The sequence below is a fragment of the Chenopodium album genome, chromosome 1 (genome assembly GCF_948465745.1).
Source record: "Chenopodium album chromosome 1, dcCheAlbu1.1, whole genome shotgun sequence".
In the NCBI taxonomy this organism is placed as follows: domain Eukaryota; kingdom Viridiplantae; phylum Streptophyta; class Magnoliopsida; order Caryophyllales; family Amaranthaceae; genus Chenopodium; species Chenopodium album.
In genome coordinates, this window is record NC_137834.1 from 61,963,126 (window position 1) to 61,987,773 (window position 24,648).

The following is a 24,648-nucleotide window of genomic DNA, read 5'->3' on the forward strand; positions in this document are numbered from 1 at the left end:
AGAAACTAGTCATCAATGGGGTTTTGGACAGCGATGACGAGAACGTTTATCTTAAGGATATGGAAGAACCTCCACTTTCAGTCATATATCCAATAAGCGATTTTTGGGATGAAGAAGATTCACCCATAGACGTCCTCACAAGATTTGGGAGAATGAAACCTCCCATCTCTACACAACCTATTCCTACCGTGCAACAAGTTCCCATACCAATTATAGAGGACAATGATGTTGTCAAACAATTTAAGAAGACTAAGGTCGAAATGAATGTATGTAAACTTCTAGCTACATCCTGAGAACATAGGTTGGCGGGAATGAACACCTTGGACAAGATAGGGATAGACTCCGAAACCACTCTTGAGGGGTTGGATAACTTTCTTACGAGTGATCTCCCTAGTCCCATTAACTTGATCACCTTTTCTGACAAGGATTTACCTCCGGAAGGTGACAAGCATTACAAGGCTTTAAACCTCATAGTAGTCTGTAAGAGGATGAATGTCCCAATGACTCTTGTAGATAATGGATCGGAAATCAATGTCTGTCCACTTAGAACTGCGAGAATGTTAGGAATAAGGGATGAAGATTTAACCCCGTCAATACAAGGAATAAGAGCCTACGACAATACTTGTCGCCAAGCTCTTGGAAAAATCACCATGAATGTAACGGCGGGAGTAATAAAACATGCCACTACCTTCCAAGTAGTGGATATTAAATCTCTTATTGTTGGGACGCCCTTGGCTTCATGACCTTAAGGCTGTCCCTTCATCCCTTCACTAGCAAGTAAAGGCTATAGTTGAAGGGATCCCTATTACAATTGATGCTTCACCGATGAGGATTAACGCTGTCGAATATCCGATTATTATTAATGTGGAGCACGATGAGAATGATGAAGACTTGTGGGGCTTTAATGAAGAGTTCTCCTTAATTGAGAAAGATGAAAGGACCCCTCTTTGGCATGACCCCCACTCTAATATGACGGTAAATGCTATTCTCAAGAGACAAGGAAACTTTCCCGGAATGACTCTAGGAAAGAAAAAGGAGATAGCAAAACAAATGGAATTACCTGGCCTCCCTAAGTTAGATACTTTCGGACTTGGTTTTGAACCGACTCTAGAAGATCTAAAGCAAGTCCAGGAAAATTCTAAGGCGCGTAGGAACGCTTGCACCTAAAAGAAAGCAATTCCAATGGATCAATATCCTCTTACTTTCAATGGACAGTTCATAAGAGAAGGAGAGGACTATCCATGCTACGAATTTCCCGAACCTTTTGTAGTAAATGGCATAAGGAAACCTGGGTTCAGAATCTTTCTGGATTGTTACTTTTTAGATGAGATCCCAACTCCTATTCACAAGGAGAAAGCACCCCCATGCTTTGACTTCAACGTCATGGGACTCCTCTTTGGGCGTGAGAAGGATGAGCCAAAGTATGTATAAGATAACTCCTCTCTCATCGAAACGGTTCTACAAAGCGATAATTTTGACCCTTCGAAGCTCATCACTCCATCAGAGGGTTTAGTGCAAGGATGGCGCAAGACGATCAAGGTGACTACTCCGAGTTGAAGAAAAATATCAATAACAACAGGATAAGAACCAATGTTTTAAAAGTCGTCTGAGTCAGAGTCTTTTCCTATAGAGTCTTCCAAGTCCTTAGCTATAACACCCCCTATTTCTAATTCTTCTATTTTAACATCTACTCCTAGGATAGTTAGCAATCAAGTCCCCAAGGACATTTCTTTCTTCGATGTAATGATTTCAGAATTTAATAACATGTCTTCTTCCTCTTACTCCTCGTGTTTTTCCTTAACCTAAGATGACGAACATTGCTTAACTAACAATGAAAATGACAAAGAAATTATTAAAGCAATGGAAACACTTGAAAAGAAAACACCGGTAATTGAGGATACTGAAATGGTTGATATCTTAAATGATTCAACCATTAAAGAGAAGTTAAAATCGGATTAACGCTTAATAAAAAGGAAAGAACCGATTTAATTAATCTACTTAAAGAATTTATCGATGTATTTTCTTGGTTATATGAAGATATGCCAGACATTAATAGAGAAATAGCTCAACACTATACCACTAATTCTAGGAATGAAACTTGTAAAACAAAAGCTGCGTCGAATAAAACCCGACGTAGCTCTTAAAATAAAAGAAGAAGTTCAAAAGCAAATAACTGTAGGTTTTATTAGGGTATCCAAATACCCCGAATGGGTAGCAAATGTGGTCCCAGTTCCAAAGAAGGATGGAAGGGTAAGAATGTGTGTCGACTATCGAGATTTAAATAAGGCAAGTCCAAAGGATGACTTCCCTTTACCACACATCGATATCTTAGTAGATGATACAACAAATCATGCGCTTCTCTCGTTTATGGATGGATACGCGGGATACAACCAGTTTCTCATGGAAGAAGAAGACATGGAGAAAACGACATTCATAACACCGTGGGGTACTTACTGTTACACGGTAATGCCATTCGGGTTGAAAAACGCGGGTGCCACTTATAAACGAGCAGCAACTACCCTACTCCATGATATGATACACAAAGAGGTTGAGGTATATGTGGACGATATGATCGTGAAATCGAAGGGTCGGCAAGGACATCAATTAGCCTTAAGAAAATTCTTCGAAAGGCTAAGAAAATACAACATGAGGTTGAATCCATCCAAGTGTGCTTTTGGAGTCACCTCAGGCAAGCTCTTGGGATATGTCATAAGCTCTAGAGGAATAGAGATAGACCCAACCAAGATCAAGGCGATTATGTCAATGCCACTGCCAAAAAACGAGAAACAAATTCGAGGATTTATTGGCCGGTTGCAATATATAAGTAGGTTCATATCAAAGCTAACAACGATATGTGAACCGATATTCAAGAAACTAAAAAAGAATGTGCCAGTAATATAGGATGACGAGTGTCAAACAGCCGTTGAGAAGATCAAAGCCTATCTTGCAAATCCTCCCTATTAGCACCAGCGCTTCCAGGGATCCCTCTTAGGTTGTACTTAACAGTCACCAAGGAGACAATGGGGGCTATGCTTGCACAAGAAGTAGAAGGAAAAGAAAATGCAATCTACTACCTAAGCAAGAAAAATCTCGAGTATGAAGTACGCTACACACCGCTTGAGAAATTGTGCCTCGCATTATTGTGGGCCACAACCAAGCTAAGACATTACATGCTCGTGCATACAATCTTTGTAGTTTCTTGAATGGATCCAGTTAAGTATTTTTTTGAAAAATCTACACTCAATGGACGCATATCAAGGTGGATAGTCAACTTAGCCCAATTCGATGTAAGATTCATGCCTCAAAAGGATATCAAGGGATCTGTGGTCTTGGACTTCTTAGCGAATTTCCCAATAGAGGATTCGACGCCAGTACATGACACGAGTTTCCAGATGAAGACTTAATGGTCACAGAAGATGACACTTGGACTTTATACTTCGATGGAGCCTCAAATCAAAAGGGATGTGGCGTTGGAGTACTATTGGTGTCACCTAAAGAAGAGCATGTTCCAATCTCTATAAAGTTAGATTTCGACATTACCAACAATGATGCCGAATATGAAGCATGCGTGGTAGGCCTCGAAACAGATTTGGCATTGGGAGTAAAGAAATTATGAATATTCGGAGACTCTTCTTCAATCATCAACCAAATTTCCAAAAGATGGAAAGTAAGGAGTGAAAGTCTAGCCCCTTACCAAACTTATTTGGAAACTCTCATCAACTAATTGGAAAAGGTAGAATACACCTATCTACCTAGATAGGAAAACCAATTTGCTGATGCCTTGGCAAGATTAGCCTCAATGGTTAGGATTCCTACGGAAATCGAGAAAATGCCCTTAACCATAGAAAAAAGGCATAAATCGGCTTACATTCAAGCCATAGAAGATGATGAAGTGGTCCAAGATGAAGAAGAAGAAGAAGAAGAAGAACCATGGTATACAGATATACTCAATTACGTCACCAAAGGAGAATTACCCCTTCTGGAACAGGAGGTCATGAATACATTCTAGTAGCAATTGATTACTTCACAAACTGGGTTAAAGCACAGTCATCTGCCAAACTCACTGCGAAACATGTAACACTCTTTATCGAAAGGAATATTATTTGTCGATATGGAGTCCCACATGAGATGATAAGTGACAATGGAACTCACTTTCAAGTAGAATGTGAAGAATTGTTGCAAAAATATGGTATTCAACACCATCACTCTTCCCCTTATAGACCTCAAGAAAATGGAGCAGTTGGGGCGGCTAACAAAAATATAAAGACTATTATTGAGAAAATGACAGAAAATTACAAGGATTGGCCTGACAAACTCTATTTCGCACTTTGGGGTTATCGCACGTCAATTCGTACATCAACAAGAAACACGTCATTCTTCTTGATTTATGGTATGGATGTCGTACAACCTGTAGAGCTAGAGATACCGTCTCTACGCATTTCATTAGAAAGTAAACTCGATGAAGTCAAATGGACTAGAGCAAGATATGAAGAGCTAATTCTACTCGATGAAAAGCGGCTAGAAGCTCTACATCATACCCGATGCTATCAAACCCGTATGGCTAGGCACTTTAATAAGAAGGTCAAGACAAGAAACATCAAAGTAGGAGACTTGGTGTTAAAAGCATTAAGAAAAAATGTTTTGGATCCAAGAGGAAAATTTAGGCCTAACTGGTCCGGACCATATATCGTCAAAATTATTCTGTCAGGAGGTGCAGCAAAACTAACTAATATGGATGGCATGAATTCTCAAATAAGACGAATCTTGACCAACTTAAAAAAGTACTACCTTGAGTAAGACACTCAAGAGAGCTACGTTTGGCCTGATTCCTTAAGAAAGGATACGTAGGCAACCCTTTACAGGGTGCGACCACTTTAATTTTTGCAAACCTCGCATCCCATAAGTAATAAAAACTTGACGCAATAGCAACGCCACGAAAAGCAGTCTGTCGTAAGACGACAGACTGCAGCGTAAGGCGACAGACGAAAATTAGCGGCGTCGATTTTCTGCGAATATCTGGGAAAAATTCGGTGTATTACGGAAATTTTTTTGACTTACGTACTCGAGAAAATTTCAGGAAAATAATTTAAGTTGTTTTCATTGCTTTAATAAATTAAATTTAAAAGTTGATTTAATTAAAAAAGTTGACATTGTATTAATAAAATAAAGTAAAAAATTACATTATTGATGGAATTTAAATAAAATCTTAACAAAATAAATTGACTTAAAATTTAAACTAGTCTAATAAATTGAAAGTTAAGCAATGCTTCAATCTTTCTTCTCTTTCTTTGCCCTCTTCCAATTTTTATCCGCATTCTCTTCATCATCCATGACTTTAGCTAGTAGGCATCCTTTAGAGGACCTACATTCAATTTTAGAGTAAATGGTTTCTCCTTTAGCTAGGACTCCATGTTTATTTTCTACCCAAACCTTCTTTTCTGAAGTGTCCACTACTACAAAAAAGGCCTTAGAGAAATGTTATAATAGGCTTTATAGATCGCCTTAGGGGCGTTCTTCTGCTAAGCGATGTATAAAGTATAGAGAACGGGTCGTGTAGGCGTTTTATATGATAACAAATAGAGAACGGTTGTTAGTCACAACCGTTCTCTTTTCCCTTCTTAAATCCGTACACTAAGGAAGGAATACAGAACGGTTTAGGCCACTTAACCGTTCTATATTGCATTACAATAGAGAACGATTAAGTTAGCTAACAGTTCTCTAATGCTTTTTTTTTTTAAAAAAATCCGGCCATATGTATTTAATTATTCGAATTACCCCTCTATGTATTTTATACCGTATTATTCATATATTTTAATAATCTGAATTATTTTTGTATTTCATTTTAGACCTGTATTCCTTTTTTTATATCTTGTAAATTTATATATCCTGTAAGAAAATCTTCACATTTCCTATGTAAAAAAAATCCAAGATCCTGTACGTGAAATATAACTTTATGTATAATAAAATTAACAAAATTATTTCCAGATACGACGAAAGCCATCAAAATATACTTCATATATATAATTTAAAACATCCAACCACAATTAAATTGAATCATTCATACAAAATTTGTTCTATACAAACAAATACGTGAGTTAAATATCAAAAACCTTTCTAGTTAATGTTGATTTAAAAAAAAAATTGATGCCCCAAAATATACCAATACCATATTGATCTACAATTCACATAAATCATCGTTGTCGTCATTTGGTTGATGGTATCCGGTAACATATGAAATCCACCTTTCCCTAAGCTCATTAATCATTTGTTGAGAACATGTATGAGGAACTTGCTTATAATACTACAAAACAATGTAAAATACATACATACTAGTTAATAATATATTAGGTCAAAATAGAGTGTCATTGTGGGGCATGGATAACAAATAAGCTCCAGTCAACAGCATAGGTATTCATCTAAAGTTGCCAATAAGGCACAACCAAACAAGCAAGAGTAACATATCCTGCAAGCATTTACACAATATCTCATGAAGTATAGCAACAACAAAGATTCGGAATACAAAGAAGTAACAAATTTCAAATAATAATAACAATTTGATCTCTTTATGTGCCATCAATATCATTACAGCTATAATTGAATTCCATTAGCACTACTATTCGTGTTAACTAGCTTAGCATTAAGACACAAGTTCTATTTAATATAACCAAACTCCACTAGTTAAAAAAATAAGCAATTAGCTAAATATACCTACTGCCACTGATACAATCAATATCTTTATTGATTTAAAGTGCACATCTACTGCCACTGATACATTAAAGCTACGAAAATGAAGCCAAAAAATGGGTGTCCCACTCCCACTTATGAGAAAATCCCTTTGAAAAAACAAAAAAAAAATAAAACAGAGGATGAGAATCCTCTATCTCACCTCATCATATACTGCCACTGATACATTAAAGCTGCAACTATCAAATGCACACGTTACCTCGTATAGGCCTAAAGTGTACTAGAAAGACGACGGTTTTGAAGAGGTTTTGTACACACTTCCACAGTCCAAAGGCGGTATTGGATTAGTGCTTAATGATGTAACACAACCAATTGCTGCTGTTGCTAAGAAACCATACCCTTTTAGAAAGTCTGAACCTTCTGCTGCTGCTAAAGGGTCAGTACTTGCAGGAGCTGAGTGGTCTGGAAAATCCCCATTCGGCACAGTGGAATTCCGCCCCTCGGCTTTCACACTAACCTCCCACTCTTCAGCATTCGAATTCTCACCCTTCCCTCTCGCTACTATCAACCTCCTTTTACTCCCAACCCTCCCTTTCACCAATACACGCAATGGAAAAACCCGAACCCCTCTCATCTCCTCCAAGATAAAAAACCCAAACGAAAGGCGAATCGACAAAATTTGGAACCTACAATTAATCACAGCACACTTCACTAACCTCAAACTCCTCCCATCCCCAATCAATTTCACCCCAAAAACCCATACTTTCCCCCCTGAAGCTAAGTACAAAGCCAAATAATTAATTCACACAAAATCATAACCTTCATCCCATGACTTACATCCACAATCACACCCAATTTCCTATCAAAACTAACCCCATTTTGACTACAAACAACCTGAAGTACATTCACAAATTTCCCGTCAAAACCCAACAAATAAATCTTAAAACAACCCTAGACCCACCATTGTAGGGCTCAACAGTAATTTTAGAGAGCATAATTGTGCAAAAACTACAAATTTTAGAGAGTATATTCAGATGTGTGCATCAGCTACTCAAAATACATTAAAACTAAATGTCGTGCCTTGTTGGGGATGATCTATCATTTGCCTAGATTCAATTGTCTCAATCATGTAGCGACAAACGTAATATCCACCATCACTAGAGCCAGTAGCTTGACGAGGACACTAATCCAAACCAAAAAAAAGGGGGAGGGTTAAATCAAACTCCTAGTTATATATAATGTTAGTACATATATTATGTACTAAGCATTGCAAAATTAAATTAAAGATACAAATACCTCTATGCTTATCCATTTAATGTAAGGTTTCTTCTTTATTTTTGTGATATCCTTTTGATGTTCCGCGCTAAAATTGATCATTGCCCTACATAATTATCAAAATATTAGAGTAATAGTATTGAAATACTTTCATAAAAAGAAGTTAACATGTAACAAAATAAGTATTCTAGCACATACTTATTGATTATTGTTTGAGCAAATTTGGGAGGTTCATCTTTTACTCCCACGGGATCTAGCCAATGCACCAAACCAACCCATGGACAAATAATAGCCAACATCCAATGTCCACTATATTGATTAAAACAATAGAATTCAAATACAATAATGAATGTTTAAAAGGAAGAAATAAAACTGATAAAAAATTAAAAAATATGTGATAGACTCATATGCACTTACTCATAATACGGGGCAAAGAAGAGCTGATTTTTGTTTTTGCCATCATTACATGAAAATAGCCTAGCTAGATAGTCACATTGATCATCGTCTTTTTCCACAGATGGAGAATACGGGGATAGATAGTTGCAATCACAAAATCCATACAACCCTGATGTAGGGAATAGATTTCAAGCGTTAAACCCCTAGCTTGAACCCCACTGTGATCATACACTAAAGTACGGTGGTGTTTAGGGTAAAAATACCCTAGACACGTGGACCAATGAGAGGAAGCCACGTGTCGAGTTCAGGACGGCCCACGTGGCTTAACATCCTCTTGACACTTGGCGCCCTCAGATACACCTCTGAAATTGCGGCCTTCAAGGGCCCAAATCCCTAGAAGCGCCGTTTTACGGCGCAACCCACTGAAAGTAGGTCAAGTGACCTAGATAGGGGCATGTTTTCCAAGGACCCTATAAATAGGGAGATATTTCCCACTTTGGGGACACATTCAATCATTTATTACACCTGCATTCTCTCACATCAGAGAAAGACCTGAGCTTGGAATCCGAGCAGATACCCACCTAAATTTCCGTTCTCTTTATTCCTTTTCAAGTTACTAACTTGACCGTCGGAGGCAGAGCTCCAACCACCCGGAGTCTCTGTTATTTTGCAGGTACCGCTCAGCCGGATCAGACTTCGTGACGTAACTCTCCCAAGGGACAAATACACCGAAAACATTTGGCGCCGTCTGTGGGGAGAGTACCTCGAAGATGGTTCAAGAGTCTGTACCACCCCCTAACCGTCTGGGCGATGACCCAGAAGTCTTTACAGACCATGAGGATGAAGATCCTCAGGTCGAAACCTTTACAGCCGATGATGGCTCGCTCAGAATCAAGCGCATCCGGCCCAGAGACACTCTGGAGCGGGGTGCCTCCCAGGCGGGTACAAGCCGACCCCTTGGGCAGCTGGAAGGGGAAACCCATACGGCCGCTGGATCAGCCCCAGTCACCCGAGACGAATTCATGAGATTCATGACAAGTTTCAAGGGTGAAATTAAAGAGTTGATCACCCAAAGCCGGGCTGGCCCAAGTAAAGGTTAGTCTGCCAAGAAGACTCCTCTGGAGAAGGGGAAGTCAGTCAGAGACCGGCAGCCCACTCCTCATCCAAAGGAGAAGGCAGCCGGGACCATTGATTGGTAAAAAATTCTTCTCCCTAAGAGGAACAACAACAACACCCGCCAGACTCAACAGCCGGTGGGAAGTAAAAAATCAACTCTTGATGCCCGGGAGATTATCAACCGGAAGAGAAATCAGCAGTTGTCTGAATCGGTTTCTACGTTGAATTTTCCAGACAGCTTTAACAATACTTCTGTGGGGAACGCACCTTCCTTGCATGAGAGTCAGACAGGCGGTAATACCGTCCACTATGGCCCTCAGATGATTGGGGCTGCACCATATGTACCTTCTCAGGTCTATGGTCAGTGCCCACCTTACTATATGCAGCCGGCTCTCTTCGGAGGTCAGGAGGCATATCACAATGTCCAGCCACTGGACTGGCAGCTTCGTCTGCTCCGCCTGGGTGAACAACCTTCTGCATTCACCCGGGAGATACCCGAGGCGGCCCAGCCGGCCAAGGTTAAGAATGTATTGGTTGGTACCCATGATGGTACCACCAATCCTGAAGACCACCTCATGGCTTACACCAACCTCATATATCTACAGGGGTTGGATGATGCCACTTGGTGTCGTTGCTTCCCGGCTACATTGAAGGGCATTGCCCAAAAATGGTTTGGCAATCTGCCAGCCGGGTCCATCGATAGTTTTAGGAAGCTTGCCTTCCTATTTGCTTCCAACTTCTTAATGAACATCCCTGCTAAGAAAACAAGCTTGGACTTGAGCACCATTAAGCAGGGGGAGAGAGAAGGGCTGCGCTCCTATGTCAGGCGGTTCAATCTGATTAAAATTCAGATTCAAGGACTGTCTGACGAGGTAGCTTTTACAGACTTTTTTAAAGGTCTGAGAGACGGGTCGACTTTTAAGTTCGACCTAGTCAGAAAAAGGGCTTTCACCTTACAGGCGGCTCTGAGGGAGGCGGAAAGCTACATTCAAGCTACTGACCTCTGCTCGCCTGGTAACCAGTCGGACTCCAAGAAGTTCGACAAGCAGAAAGACAGCCAGCCTGCCCAGCCGGCCAAAAAGAAAGAAGAGAGTAAAAAGAGAAAAGAACTCTGGGCGGTTAGTGATTCTGACCAGCCGTCCCAGAAGAAGAAGAAAGAATTTAAACCGTACGTCCAAAGTACGAGTTTAATAAGGACTGCAACTCCATCCTCATGGAGATTAAGGACCGACTGTCCCTAGAGAAGCCGAATCCAATGAGAAGTTCCATTCAATCAAGGAACAAAAATAAATTTTTCCAATACCATGAGGAAGTCGGCCATGAAACCAACGACTGCTTCAGCCTTCAACGGGCGTTGGACCGTCTGGCTGACAAGGGAATGCTGAAGTCCTACATTTCTAAGTCCCCAGCCGGGGCAAAGAAGAAGAATAAGGGTCAGTCCTCTAAGACTACCCCCCCAGCCTGCTAGTAGCTCGGATACCGACAAGGAGCCGGTCTACACAATAGCAGGCGGGTTCTCATGTGGTGGCCCTACCATCCGGGGCACCAAGAGCCATCTTCGAAAGATGGACAAAGATGATGATGGGCAGGCGTCTGCAAGCTCCTCCTTCCCGGATGTTCTGATCACCGAGAAGGATAGGGGCAGCGTTCGCCGCCCACATGATGACCCGGTCATCATTGAATGTAAGGTTTCCAACCAACTGGTTGGACGGATCCTTATTGACACCGGCAGCTCATCAGACATCATCAGCCTCCGGTGCTTGCAGAAGCTGAAATACAATGACAGAAGCTTGCATCCGGTTACCCACCCCTTAGTTAGATTTGGGGGTGGAATGGTTTACCCAGTCGGAAGGGTCAATCTACCCATCCGGCTGGGTGAGAAAGGAAAAGGGCGACACCTGGTCGTCAAGTTTTTGGTCGTTGAGGAGTTGACCGCCTACAACATTATCTTGGGCCGGCCAACCCTCAACGAATCCAAGGCTGTAATCATCCCTTCCCTCATGCTCATCAAGTATGAGAGGGATGACGGCTCTGTTGGTTCCTTGAATGGGGATCAGAAGACGGCCTGGGAGTGCTATCTCTCAGCCGTCAAAGACACTGTGGCCCAAGACGGCCAGGAACCAATAGACCTTGACAATGTCAAGGATGCTGATCCAGTACCAGCCCCACCAGTAGCCGGGAAGAAAAGAAAGGCACCTATGCTGGTGGAGGTGAATAAAGAGAAAAAATAGCAATCACTGACCGGTGAACGGTCAGATGAGCTCCGTCCCCAACCGGCTGGTGAACACATTGATATACCTCTGGACGACAGCCGTCCGGAGCGTACCGTGAAGGTTGGGACGGTTGCTTTTGCTAGGTTGGGTGCAGACTTGCACCTTCTGCTGAAAGAATTCAAAGACATTTTTGCCTTTGAAGTGGAAGAGATGCCAGGCGTCAGCCCGGATCTTGCTGCCCACAAACTCGCCGTGGACCCTAAAAAGAAGCCCATCCGGCAGAAGAAAAGAAATCACGGCGAGGAAAGAAGTCGGGCGGCAGCCGCCGAAGTTAAAAAGCTGCTGGATGCTGGGTTCATTCGGCCATGTAATTTCCCCGACTGGGTGGCGAATGTTGTGCTTGTAAAGAAGCCGAATGGTACCTGGCGTATGTGTGTTGATTACACAGATCTCAACAAGGCATGTCCCAAGGACATTTATCCGCTTCCTAAGATCGACATTCTGGTCGATTCGAAAGCCGGGCATGCCTTGATGAGCTTTATGGATGCCTACTCCAGCTTCCATCAGATACCCCTATGGAAGAAAGATCAAGAAAAGACGGCCTTCGTCACTGATCAGGGGTTATTCTGTTACACTGTGATGCCGTTTGGCTTGAAAAATGCGCCGGCTACGTTCCAACGGATGATTAATACGGTCTTTATTAATCAAATTTGGAGGAATGTAGAGGCGTACAATGATGACATGATAGTCAAATCCAAGCAGCAGGCGGATCACCTTGCTGATCTCCGAGAAACCTTCACCACACTCAGGCGGCATAAGGTTATGTTAAATCTTAAGAAATGCGTCTTTGGTGTTGAGTCTGGGAAGTTTCTCGGATTCCTGATTGATCAAAGGGGGATAGAGGCTAACCCTGAGAAGATACAGGCGGTGATTGAAATGAAGTCACCTCGCACTATCAAGGAAGCATAGAGACTAACCGGTTGCCTGGCCGCCTTGGGGAGATTCCTTAGCCGGTCAGGTGACAAATGCCTTTACTTCTTCCAAGCAATCAGGAAGAAGACCAGATTTGAGTGGGGGGATGATGCTGAGGCGGCTTTTCAACGGCTGAAAGAACACTTGCACTCTTTGCCAAGGCTTGTTAGCCCACTGCCTAGAGAGGTGTTATACTTGTACCTAGCCGTCTCGGATAATGCCCTCAGCGCCGTTCTCCTTGCTGAGAGAGACGGTGTTCAGCTTTCGGTCTATTTCATTAGCCATGTTCTAAAAAATGCTGAGCTTCGGTACCCCATAGTAGAAAAATTTGGCCTTGCCCTATATATGGCTTTCAAGAAATTGAAACCTTATTTTCTGGCTCATCCGGTGGTAATCTACACCGACCAGCCACTCAAGCGGCCAATGTCTACTTTGGAGTCATCCGGCAGAATGTTGAAATGGGCTATTGAAATGCAAAGTCTTGAAATCACTTTTGAACCTAGAAAGGCAGTGAAAGGTCAGGCGTTTGCCGACTTTATTGTTGAAATGACTCGACCGGTGCACTGGATAATATTGACCAGGTTTGGAAAGTGTATGTAGACGGAAGCTCAACGAAGAACGGCTGTGGTGTAGGAATTATATATGAGTCTCCTGAGGGGGACAAATTTGAATATGCACTACGTTTTAAGTATCAAACCTCAAACAACGAGGCGGATTATGAAGCCCTGCTAGCCAAAATCCGCATGTGTAAGGCAGTAGGGGCAACTAAAATTGATGCCTATTCTGATTCACAGTTGGTCGTTAGCCAGTATGAGGGAACATATGAGGCAACTCATCCGGCATGATCAAATATCTTCAGGCAGTCAAAGAAGAGGCTGGGGCACTTGACGAATTCCGTCTGAATCAAGTGCCTAGGTCAGATAACAACCAGGCGGATGCGTTGTCCAAATTGGCTTTATCCGCCTGCTGTGATACTCCTCGGTCGGTCTTTTGGGAAGTTCTTGAAAAGAGAAGCATACATGAAGAGCCCATTGGAATCTTGGACCGAAGTTCTACCTGGATGGATGGCATCCGGGCATATTTAGCAGACGGAAAGCTTCCTGATTCACCACAGGAGGCAGCCGTCATGAAAAAGCGAGCAGCAAGCTTCGAGTTGAGAAACGGAGAACTCTTCAAGGCGGGTTTCCTCAAACCTCTATTGAAGTGTGTTACTCCAGAAAAGGGGAAAGAAGTTCTTGAAGAATTGCATGCTGGGTACTGCGCCTCTCATATAGGCGGCAGGTCCCTAGCCGTCAGAGCCATGCGGAATTACTTCTGGCCTACTCTTGAAGCAGATGCTAAAGAGTTAGTCAAAAGATGTGACAAATGCCAAAGGTTTGGCCCTCTTATTCACCGCCCGGCTACTGATTTGACGGCAATCCATAGCCCAGTCCCATTTGCCAAATGGGGCATGGATATCCTAGGACCTTATACGCCTGCTCCAGGCGGAAAGCGCTACATTTTGGTGGTTGTGGATTATTTTACCAAATGGGTAGAAGCTGAGCCGGTTAAGAACATCAAGACAAAGGATGTCATCTCTTTCATCTGGAAGAACATCATCACCCGGTTTGGGGAACCTATGTCTATGGTGTTTAATAATGGCCCTCAGTTTGAGACCCCATAGCTCAAGACTTGGTTGGGAGATCAGGGTATCTCACACTGTTTTGCATCAGTCGACCGACCCCAAGAAAACGGCCATGTTGAGGCCTTCAACAAACTCATCTCAGACGGCATAAAAAAGAAAATTGAAAGAGCCGGTGGTTTATGGGCAGAAGAGTTAATTCATGTCTTGTGGGCCATCCGGACTACTGCTAAAGGGGCAACCGGAGAAACCCCATTTCTTATGGTATACGGTGCTGAAGCTGTCTTGCCCATTGAGAATTACGAGCCAACTCTCAGAGTTATGCTCTATGATGAAGAGGCAAATTGGGAGGCCATGCGGCTGGCATTGGACTCCCTCCCGGAATGCAGGGGCAACGCTGCCCTGCGCCATGAGATATACCTTCTGAGAATGACCAGAGCTTATAACAAGAAAGTGCACAGGCGCCCTCTAAAAGTGGATGACTTTGTGTAACGAAAAATGGAGGCAACCGGTAGGGCCAATGAGGTTGGGAAACTAACCCCTAATTAGGAAGGCCCCTATCGGATTTATGAAGAAGTCAGGAACGACACCTACCGTCTGGAAACCCCAGACGGTCGCCGCCTGCCTAGAACTTGGAATGTAGATAATCTGAAGAAGTACTACTTCTGAAAATGTATATTTTTTGTAAACAGTAAGTCAATTAATGAAAATTCAGGCTTGGTTTGCAGATTTATTTCGCCATTATTATTGTTCGTCCGTCTGGGCAATGCTCAGACGGACCCTGAGTTTAACTAACTAAGTTTCATACTTAGTTTAGTTGAACATTATAATTGCTAGTCCGCCTGGGTAAAACTCAGACGGACTCTCTGTTTGAATCACTAAGTTTGATACTTGATGTAATTTAATAATTGCTAGTCCGCCTGAGTAGAGCCCAGACGGACTCTTTGTTTAATTAATCACGTTTGATACTTGGTGTAAATTATCAATTTCTTATCCGTCTGGGTAATGCTCAGACGGATTATTCGTTCAACCAACTAAGTTCACGTAAACTTGGCACAAAAACTCCTAGTGGCTATACAACCGGTCTCAAACAAGACCAAAGGCCAATATGGCCGAATGGTTGCTTATTTTACAAAACCGCCTGTCCCAACATGGACAAAGGCGTCCGGCGACACCCCTCCGGGTGCAATCGTCACAGAAAACAAACTATTCGTCGGTTCTATGTATCAGCGCAGATGGTGAAAATTGAAAGACCAAATTGGTCAGCTCATAGCCGTCTGACCAGGATAATCTAAAGAACGATTAAGTTACCGAAAACCGGATGCCCTGAGGCATCAGTCGGTCATCGGCTGAAGTTCTTACTTAGGTTATTTATTCCAATGTTGCACTTAATCCTCCTATTGGGTCTAAAGATTGTGTAAAGGCTACGCGTCAACCCCAGACGGAATACAACCGCCTGGGCAAGAAGCTTAAAGCACCCGTTCTAATGGCCGGCTGTGTACTTGGTTTGGGGAAATTACCATTGTGATTGATTGACCTAAAAACACTCCATACTCCTCCTAGTATCAAGTGTTTTCAAGCCAATCAATCAATTTGAGATAAAACCAATCACACAGCCGCCTAGGGGCAAGAGCACCCGGATTGCAAACTGCCGCATGCTTTTTTAAGATAGGCAAAATTTTAAAGAATTGCAAACATATGCAAAATTCAAATTGAAAAATTCAAACACAAACAGGTATAAAATGACCGACTGAGTCGGAATACTTCATTAATATTAAAAATGGCTCAAAGGCCATAAGTTGTGTTAACCGGAGTTACATCCGGTGAGGAAACAAAAAAAATAAATTGTTAACCTAACCCCATGGTTGGTAAAAATACAACAAAACACGGCATACAAGCCGGTATAGAAACAAGAATGGCATACTGCTGCAGAAGTCTGGGGAGGCCCGCCTAAGGCTGAGGTGGCTGCTCCGGCTGAGTTTGGTTGGTTTGACCCTCGTTATGCTCATCCGCCGGCTCCTAAGTATCAGAGACATCATATCCCTGCTCAGCAGCCCAATCCTTGAAGCGAGGCGGGGGAGCATCACCCAGTAGCTGGGCATCATACACCTTAGTGGCGTAATCATACCTCAGCTTATAGACCTCAAAGTCTATTTCTGGGTAAAGGAGGTTCCAGGTGATCTTCAGCCAGGCCAAGTTGTCCCGCTCATTCTCCTCTGTCATCCGTTTTTGCTCTTGGGCAAGCTCGTCCGACTGCTTGTTACGCAGATTGATAAGCTCAACCCTCAGGCGGTTAACGTCTGTTCGGAGTTGGGCATTCTCCTTATCAGCATCTTCTAATGCCTTGAGATCTGATTTGGCATCCTTCAGCTGCTTATCAAGGTCATCAGCCCGGCTATTAGCTTCGTCGTTTGTAGCCGTCAAACTCCGGATCAGCTCCTCCTGTTTCAACTCTACTGCTTTAATCTTTAAATTACACATATAAACAGAATATTCAGCGGAGTTGAGGTTTTCAAGGGCCCTCCGTTTGGCATCATTTACCTCTTCCTGCTTCCGCCTGAAGGGGCCTCGGAGGCTGTCCACTCTCAGCATCACCTGAGACAATAACAGCCGGTTTATGAGTTACTTAGGAGAATTAAAGATAAAAGATATCAAGGTGGAGGGGTTTATTACCTCAGCCAGTGGACCCATTATCCGGTCGAAGTCCACGACCTGCAAATCAGGTATGGAGTTTTTCTCAGACCGGGTGAGGGTCCTCACCATCCGTTTTGCAAAACCCGGAAGATCCGGCTCGTCAGAAGTCAGATCTGCACCAAAAGTAATACTCTGTGAGATAGAGGCAGCGTAGTCGGCACTCATTCGTTGCCTGCTGCTGACCGACCCCTTAGAGGGATCAACCATGGTCTTGACTCTCATAAAATCAAGTGGCCAAGGTATTTCAATCCGTTCCTTACCTTGGGCTTCCGGATGGGTCTCCGGCTTCTGTTCCTCCCCAGGCGTTGCCGCACCGCCTGCAACATTAGGTGGCTTGCCACCCTTCGATGCCGTAGAGACATCCGGTGCTTTCTGCTACGAGCGTTCCGAGCCTTCGCTCAGAATTTTCATTGCAGCAGGCGATTTGCCCCCGTTCGTTGGACGACCGGATTGGGCAGATGATTGTTTCTGGGGAGGAGGAGGGCCCTTCCTGGCGGCTTTAGGAGCCGGAGTCTTCTCCAGATCGTCTCCTTGCCTTTTGAGCAGCTTGGAGAAAGATCGTGGGACCTTCTTGACGGACTCCTGAGAAATAAACAAAGGGTAAGAATACCCAACCGGCAAATTGTAAAAAAAAAAAAAAAGGAAGTATGCAAACACATCAAGTTAGGCGGTCTTACCCCGCCTTTTTTGGAATCCTTAGCCTCGACGGCTGCTTTCTTGGCAAGCGCAGACTCTTTGCGCAGCAGCGCCGCAGACTTGGCCGGAGTCTTTGCCTGATCAACCATTCTCAAGGCTTCGTCTGCAAGAACAAGAATTTATAGTTAGAGAAAATTATGGCAAGTTTGCAATTAAAGTAAAATAACAATCATTCCGGATGAGAAGTATTCTACCCCTGGGAAACATGGTACTCAGCCCGCAGGCGGACAAGAAGCACTCGTCCTTGAAGAAGTCCGGATGGGGGATCTAGTTTTTGGGTACTATGATGTGAGTCCCATCCCCCATGGGCTCAGTTGTTGTTTCAAAAAATCCCGGCTCCATTATTTGCTCCCGGGCCTTAGTAGATAACGCCGGGAGAGGGCATTTACGTCCAAGAAGAGTCGGCTAAGTATTGTACCGGCGCAGTGTCCGGTTGTGTCTTAGGGTGGGGGAGGAGACCAAATAAAACTTGTCCTTCCACCCGGACCATTTGGACACTTTGTCCAAAGTCATCAAGTATTGGGGCAAGGTGGTTAGAGTATACCATGCCCCATGGCCGCCTGGGGCCTTTCTCAGGTAGTGCATATGAGCAAAGGCAGAAAAACTAGGGTTTAAGTTTTGAAACTCGCAGGCGGCGATGTAACTTAGAATATTCACCCACGAATTGGGGGTGAGCTGCCAAACCCCTAGATCGTACCCCTTAAGGATTTTCCTAATCTCGGGGTGGAGGGGGAACCGGAGGCCGGCTTCGATAACCGCCTCATAGCAGATGAAGTAGTCGTCTGCATGGGCAATGTCATCTCCCCAGGCCATTACGGCATCAGCCGGAGGAACGATAATCTCCCAACCCCTTCCAAAGGGATGCTTTTCTTTGAAGGCCCTGAATCCGCCATTAAGGAGGGCAATGTTACCCGGCAGCATCCGGGTCCTTTTAGGGTTGGGGTTGTCAGCTACCTTGGGCGGCTGCTGATAGTCAGCCGCAAAATTGTCTTGGTCAGAGCCGGAAGATTCGGCCCTTGACCCTTGGCCGGCCTCAGCATCGCCGGCTTAATTAGAGGAGGCGGCTCCCTCGTCGTCTACCTCTCGTACCCCGGAGCTCCCGGAAGTAGAGGGAGCCTCTTCTTTGGAAAAACTCTCCTCCCAATCCCTCTGTTCCTCGTCTGGGAACACCTCATCGGCTGGCACTTCCATAGTGCGCCGGCTCCTAGACCGTCTAGCCGTTTGTTTCGTTCTGGCCATTGTGTCCTGCACAGACACAGAGAGGGAGGAATTCGGAGATGAGCATATCGGTTCCGACAGTCCAGCAAAGGCACCCCCTGTTCTAGACTCAGCCGTTCCTGGGGATCGGCTGAGTGTCCTAGGCAGTGCCGAGTGGGTGGATTGAGAACTCATTTATATTCTCTAATAAACTAGGTATACAGGCGGAGAAAAAATGGTATACAAATTGAAAGGGAGAAAAGCTAAAATGGTACAGGCGGTTACCTTGCTTTTACTCTGAAAAATCTGAAAACCGCTACAGCCGGTAAACCGGGTGTTGAACTGCTAGCACTCGGAAGCTTGAACTTGCTGTGACGCAGACGGAAGCAGAGCACTTCTCTCTAGAATCTCTTTCTTTCTCTCACTAAAAAGTCAAATGTAAACGTAAAGTGTGAAGGGGGGGGGGGGGGAAGGGGGTAAATTTCTATTTATAGAAAGTGAAAGTGGGGGGAAATCTTTGGTTTGAAATTCAAATTTTTACCCGTTACTGTTCACCTTTGAGAGGTGGACACGTGTCACAGGACTCACGTGATATGCACGTGCGACCTGTGAGGGGCAAATATTTAGGGTAAAAATACCCTAGACACGTGGACCAATGAAAGGAAGCCACGTGTCGAGTTCAGAATGGCCCACATGGCTTAACATCCTCTTGACACTTGGCGCCCTCAGATACACCTCTGAAATTGCGGCCTTCAAGGGCCCAAATCCCTAGAAGCGCCGTTTTACGGCGCAGCCCACTGAAAGTAGGTCAAGTGACCTAGATAGGGGCACGTTTTCCAAGGACCCTATAAATAGGGAGATATTTCCCACTTTGGGGACACATTCAATCATTTATTACACCTGCATTCTCTCACATCAGAGAAAGACATGAGCTTGGAATCCGAGCAGATACCCACCTAAATTTCCGTTCTCTTTATTCCTTTTCAAGTTACTAACTTGACCGTCGGAGGCGGAGCTCCAACCACCCGGAGTCTCCGTTATTTTGCAGGTACAGCTCAGTCGGATCAGACTTCGTGACGTAACTCTCTTAAGGGACAAAAACACCCAAAACAGGTGGCGTCCAAAAGGGAAGAAGATAGAGCAAAAGAGTCGACAACAAATTTTTTAGGAACTTGTAAACCGTTCACAAGGTGAAGGTTACACCCCTTAACGATCCAAGAGATCGTCAACTCCATAAGGTCTAGAACCAAATAAGGGTTCGAGGATGAAGGTACAAATCCAACCTAAAAGAGATTGAACCTGCCCTAATAATAGGCCTCTACTTTATTCAGATCGTATTCATGTGCGCTTTTTAGTTAACATGCAATCAATAGGATTAATCCTAAACCTGTCTATCTATGTTGGTTGAATATTAATGCACAAATAAATCTATTATTGGCGATCACTTGAAATTATAATCAAATTAACCCTAACAAGATTATTAATTATCTTATTAAGCGTGATTACAAGTACCAATTCCCTTTAAACATGCATAAAAGGTGTGATCAAGCAATAATTATAAATAATCAAGCAACATAATAAATAATAAAAAAATAATAATTATAATCATCACAAATATAATTAAGAATAATCATCATGATAACACCCATATTAATCATAATAATAATTATTATAGCGATAAAAAAATTATAATCATAATAAAATAATCATCATCAAAATAATAATAATAATAATCATAAATTATAACAATTATAATCATAATCATGTTCATGTTAATATTAAAGCATAATAAAAATAGCAAGATCCTAGGCATGATAGTAACAAGATTAATAACAAACCCTAGCATGTCACTAAGCAATAAAAATCAAATCTTTAGCCCTAACATGATACTAACAATCATACATATTAGGAAGAGAATAGGAAGGATCATAACAATCATATTTAATATTAAAATTACCCTAGACATGATACTAGGAATATCATAATAACAATATAAACATGACTTCTACATCATAATATCAATAAAACATTAAAGCACTTACTTTGATGCCTCGTACCTCTTTCTAATAACAAAATATACACGTTAGTAACTTCAAGGAAAATAACAATCAAACAATTAAATTAAATAATTGAAATAGAGATTTGGGACCAAACCCTCAGAAATTAAACCTTTCACGTCTAAGGCGAAGGCAACTTCGAATATGGCTAGGTGTTTCTAGATCTTGCGAATGCGGAATTTTGTATTTAAAAGCAAGGTTTGAGAAAGAAAGATGAATGAATTAAGAAAGAAAGAATCGAATGATTGCGAATGAAAACTGATTGTCAATGAATATTCATGAGAATTGGTGAATGAAAACGGAGTTTTTAATACATTATTTATAGAGAAAATCAGTCAAAAAGATAAAATAAACAAAACAGAGCACTTGGCGCACGCAAAACAAGATTGGCGCACCTAAAATAGAGCTGGCGCCAGCACCAGCTAATTGGCGCCAGGCGCCAATGGCTAGCACCAGGCGCCATTGGCTGGCGCCAGGCGCCAATGCCTGATTCCAGGCGCCAATGCCTGGAGTCAGGCGCCAGGCCTGTTTTTAATGCGTTTTCGAAAATCAAATAAGTTTGCCGTACTGGAGGATAAAATCGTATCTTTTCCTCGAAAATGCTCTTTGATTTTAATTAAAACTCTGAAAAGTCAACAAAAGTCAATTTATCAATGCTAATTGAATTAGGAATGAAAAGAACCTTCTAGAAGAATCTAGAAGACTAAAACCATTCCTAATTGCATTAGGAATGATAAATCATATTAGGCCCTCCCCTAGATCATTGGGCCGTACATAAGGCTCAAAACGGGCCCAGTTTAGTAAATTGGCCATAACTTCCTCAATATTCATCGGAATTGGGCTTATAATATATCGTTGGAAAACTCTTGTCAAGCCCCATCCAACTACACTACTATTGGACCCATATCATGGACCAACCAAACTTGATTGGCTATTTTATTAAAATAAGTTTCCAAAAACAGAGAGAAGAGAAAAGAAATCAAAACTATTCGCAACACTAGACTTTCCACACTTTCACTTCATTCGATTATGATTCGACGTGAAAGGTACTCATCACTGGGTTTGGTTTTGGGGAGACACAAATGGGTGTCTACACCTGAGATACCTTCTGTATGAACAATCTCACTCATATACCTTGCATATCAAATATTTTTTTTAAATTTATTAGCTCATTAATAAAAAAAATGTTATAAATTTAACCTAGAAATGGCAAAGGATACAACACTTACATTATTAAAATTGACATGTGTGACAATTTTATCTCTCTTTGGAAGCACCAGTCAAGCATGTCTTCATAATCAAGGGTAACACATTGCTCATTTTGAAACACTCTAGCCAAAACTGTAAAAGATTTGGTTTTACCGCTCGTTTTCATTGCAATAGCCACATCCTTAAATACTCGAACCAAATTAGAAGTCAACTTCAACTTATCAGCATGAGTTATTGTGTACTTTCGAGTGCATGATGATTGTGATGATGGCGAGTGTGGAGATGGTGCAGCGATTTCTGTAGGGACTTGCTTATCAGCCTTGTCATATAATCACAGGAAAAAAAATCAGCAAAAAAAAATTAAAAAAAAATAGATGATCGTATTATATAATGTGACAGATAATTATAATTTAAAACTGAATTTTACCTTCTTTATAGGAAAAACCAAGTGAGAAGGCCATATTAAATAATAATTTAAAGTTTGACAAATGAATCTTATCTAACCTTCAGGACATGGCAGAGGTGCATTTGGGTTGATTTCTTCTTTAACACAAACTCGATAATGACCACTTGGGACAGGCTTGAAATGATGCTTGACAACTTCTCCTTTCATCCCAACATACACTTCTCCAATAGCAACTATATCGACCCCTTTGTCACTCTTAATTGCCAAGGAACAAAGACTATCAACTCCCTAATTATGGGTTATGATATTAATAAAACTTGTGGATTGATAAGATGTAGTCATATGTCTATTAATATACGGTGCAATTTCATCTTCATTGAAAAAAGTCATATGTCTCTTAATATACGGTGCAATTTCATCTTCATTAAAAAGAATATATGTGTGGGCCATGTGCCACTTTTCAGGAGTCAAGTCAAGTTCTCTACGACCTATGGTTCCCTTACCCTCAAGTGTGTCACTGTGTTGAGAAGTAGAAATCCCTACTGTCCTCATATCTCCTAAAATTTCAAGGCAATATTCCATAGCTAACTCATAAAGCATTCTCTCAGCGATACAAGCCTCGGGTCGATACGCATTCTTAACATAACCCTTATAAGTTTTCATTTGTCTTTCAAAGGCCCATTGAGCTCTATTGTGCACAGGACCACAAAATCTAATCTCCCTTACCAAAAGAACAGGCAAATGTATCATTACATCAAAAAAAGCCGGGGGAAAGTACATCTCTAATTAACACAAAATAACAGCAATTTCAGTTTCTAAGGAATCCAAATCTTTTGGATTGATGACTTTACTATAGATTGCCTTAAAGAAAAGACATAACCTGATAATGGCATATCGTACATTTTTTGGCAAAATTGAACGAATAGCAATAGGTAAAAGATCTTGCATAAGAACATGGCAGTCATGAGACTTCAAACCAACGAGTTTCCAATTCTCCATTGAAACAAGAGAGGAAATGTTTGAAGAATAACCCTCAGGCACTTTAACTCCGGCTAAGGATGCACAAAGCTCAACTTTCTCCTTCTTAGACAGTGTATAAGCAGCAGGTGGCAAATAGTCCCGTTTTCCAGTTTCAACGGCATGGAGCTCATTTCTCATATTCATTTCCTTCAAGTCAAGTCGAGCATTAACACCGTCTTTTGTCTTCCCAGAGATATTCAATAGTGTGCCAATAAAACTATCAAACACATTCTTTTCGATATGCATAATATCTAGAGAATATCGAACAAAGAGAAATCTCCAATTAGGAAGACGCCAAAAATCACAACACTTCCTGTACCCTTTCTTAGGAATGGCACCTTTATTTTTTTTAACTTGCCAAAAGTAAGTTAAATGTCTTTCACCTTTTCAAATACTTCATGGATAGTAAATACTTTTGGGCGAATTTCAAAATTTTGTTCCCCATTAAAATCTTTCTTCATTCGACGATACTTATGATCCTAAGGAAGAAATGGACGATGATCATAGTAGACCGTCTTTCTAGATATCGATAACCATTTACCTTTTCAACCATCTTCACATATAGGACAACCACCTTCCCTTTTTATAGAATATCCAGAAAGATTACCATATGCTGGATAATCTTGTATCGTGCAAAATAACATTGCTCTTAAATTGAACATTTCATTCCGATTAGCATCAAACACTTCTACACCTTCTTCCCACAACAACTTTAAGTTGTCTATGAGAGGTGCCAAATACACATCGATGTCATTTCCTGGTTGTTTAGGTCAAGAAATAAGCATTGACAACATAATGTACTTTCTTTTCATGCATAACGAAGGAGGTAAGTTATAAGCCACTAGCATGACCGGCCATGTACTATGGATGCTACTAAGGGAACTATATGGATTCATACCATCAGTAGACAACCCAAGGCGTAGGTTTCGTTCTTCACTACCAAATTCAGGGAATTTTCCATTAATAAATCTCCATTGCGGTGAGTCAGCCGGGTGTCTAAGTAACCCATCCTTTTTCCGACCAAATTTATGCCATGTCAACTTCTCTGCATCTACCGGGTCTGAATACATCCGTTTAAACCTAGGAATAATT

At 42.0% G+C, this 24,648-nt stretch overlaps 1 long non-coding RNA gene across 1 annotated transcript; it reads right to left on the reverse strand.

The window, feature by feature from the left end:
• Window positions 1–8,491: 8,491 nt before the first annotated feature.
• On the reverse strand, window positions 8,492–22,876 carry LOC145556881 (uncharacterized). The gene is made up of 4 exons (XR_014091978.1): window positions 22,558–22,876; window positions 22,151–22,449; window positions 22,018–22,055; window positions 8,492–8,524 (listed from the first exon to the last, which is right to left on the reverse strand). It is a non-coding gene; the product is annotated as an uncharacterized LOC145556881 (long non-coding RNA).
• Window positions 22,877–24,648: the final 1,772 nt, after the last annotated feature.